Source organism: Lygodium microphyllum, chromosome 23 (assembly GCF_053477565.2).
Source record: "Lygodium microphyllum isolate KBCC chromosome 23, Lygodium_microphyllum_v1.1.10, whole genome shotgun sequence".
NCBI lineage: Eukaryota > Viridiplantae > Streptophyta > Polypodiopsida > Schizaeales > Lygodiaceae > Lygodium > Lygodium microphyllum.
In genome coordinates, this window is record NC_141157.1 from 124,813,351 (window position 1) to 124,815,498 (window position 2,148).

The 2,148-nt window shown below is 48.3% G+C and overlaps 1 pseudogene; it reads right to left on the reverse strand.

The window, feature by feature from the left end:
- Window positions 1-342: 342 nt before the first annotated feature.
- LOC148016709 (signal recognition particle RNA) lies at window positions 343-585 on the reverse strand (annotated as a pseudogene).
- Between the last annotated feature and the right edge of the window lie 1,563 nt (window positions 586-2,148).

A 2,148-nucleotide genomic window follows, 5' to 3' on the forward strand; every position in this document is an offset into this window, starting at 1 on the left:
TGAAGAATGGGTGTTGGTGTTGGAAAACGCGCATGGGGTGGGAGTGCCTCTCTCTTGTGCCAAGAAATGTGGTGCTGGCAAGTAGATAGCAGGCTCTGAGCGAATAGCTAACCTGGTTGCACGAGTGTAGTGCTTTGTAGCTTGTGGTGGTATGTGCGTGCGCGGGCAGTGCCGGTGCTCGAGCACGTGGAATAGTAGCCCTCGAGGGGGCAACCAAAATAAATTGGGGGAAGGCTGCGCCTTAGTTAGTACGCGCGTGTGAGAATGTACGTACGTAAAATGAATAAAAGATCGGGTTTGTCACCGGGGACTGAGAGGAGGCCGACGGTCGGCCTGCAGACAAGGTGGCATTGTCCCTCCACTGTCTGGAGCGAGGGGTAGCATTGCTCCGTTTCCGGCCTCATGCGGTCTCCCCTACTTCGAGGACGGAGAGTTGCCAGACCTCCGGGCGGCATCGATCTCGGTCCACTCGCGACTTGGAGATGGGCGCCGCTGCAAAGGCAGCGAATCAGCCCCACATCTCAGTGCACGTGACCGGTGGCATCCACACAACTGTATACTCTCCCCTCCTCGGTTTACAGGCGTCACAATACACCCAGGAGCGAAAGGGCGAGCGAGCGCCAACTGCGGCTATATAGATCGTACATTTTGCGCAAGCTTCACATGTGGGACACTATCCAGCTTCCACCAGGCACACGCCTATATTTGGAGCCGCCGTCCTGCCTCCCGTGAAATCCGGAGCATCATCGTCCGGCCGCCGGCGTTCGCTTGGATTCTGACTTGGACTTGGACATATGACTTTTGTTCTTGAAGTAAATAAATTACCTACGCGTAGGTATATGCCGTTATTATGCATGGATGCCGGAATCGTTATGAACTCTAGACGGTGCTAGTTGTATGAGCTTTGCACGGACACTCGTACTGCGCTCAGCATACGTGTTCACTATATCCCCTATGTCATACGTGGAGCTGTAACCGTTTATATTTTGCCATTCCACTTCCCTTGTCTTCCTCTTACCATCAACGGTGGGTCAAGAAGGGCCTCATACCAAAAGCCCGGCAAGTATAGCCAACTTAAATCTATAGGTTCTCGGTAACTTAACTATTGGGCTCACCTCGATAACCTCCTCTCCCTCCTCGAATTGGAAGCTTAGCGCACTGTTCCTGCTCGTTCTTCGAATAGACCGCCATGCTTTACAAAACACATGGCATTGTTTTGCGCAGTCCCACAATTTGTGCACAATTCCTTGCGTAATTGGGCTAGCGAGGAGAAGGCGAGTGACCATACACTCTTCCAACCTGTGCCTTCCTATTCGCAACCTTGCGGTCTTTTATCACAAGGTTCTATCGCATTCTAAGCTTGGAAACTATGGATCTTGATGGACCCGACTTTATCCTTTGTGGTAGGTATGCACACTTGACAAACATAGTTAATGTACGATGCTCACTTTCTCCTAGTCATTCATTCTATGCATGTGTTGTTCCAAAACATCAAAACCCATAGTTGATTGTTCCTATTGGATGGATATATCTAATTGGTTGGCCTATCATGGGCTATTCAAGCCTTGAGCAACTCATTGAGAAGAGAATCATTTCTCTTTTTGAGGGGTGAATTGGGGTGTATGGGGAGCATCGATGGTACTTCCTTTTCCATTCAGGCATTAGTACCCTTGCTGAAAATTGTGATAACCTTGATGCTGGGTAGCTCCAAATGGATACATTGTAGTTGGAGGTCAAGTATACACTTGATGAGTCATTTAAATAGGCATCCCAATAGTACCTCATTACCAACTCATTCCGTGTTAGGCAACACATAGAAGATGGCAGGTAGACTTTCAATCTTGGCAGTTAAGGTGATTTGACATTTCCCTAATAATGCATAAGGAGACCCCCCATATGGACAATAATTCTGTGTATGTTGAGATTGGGCATGGACAATATAAAGATGCCAAACTATGACATAGAAGGATTAGGCATGCGAATTCGCAAAGGCTGAAATAGATGTAGTCTACACAGGTTTGGATATGTCAATTTTGATCATGTATGTGAGTCTTATCAGCTTGGCAGGCAGTCTAGACTCCCATTTTCAAGAGGGGGGGCAGTGAGCACTTATCCTTTGGAAATGGCACACTCTGACATTTGGAGTCC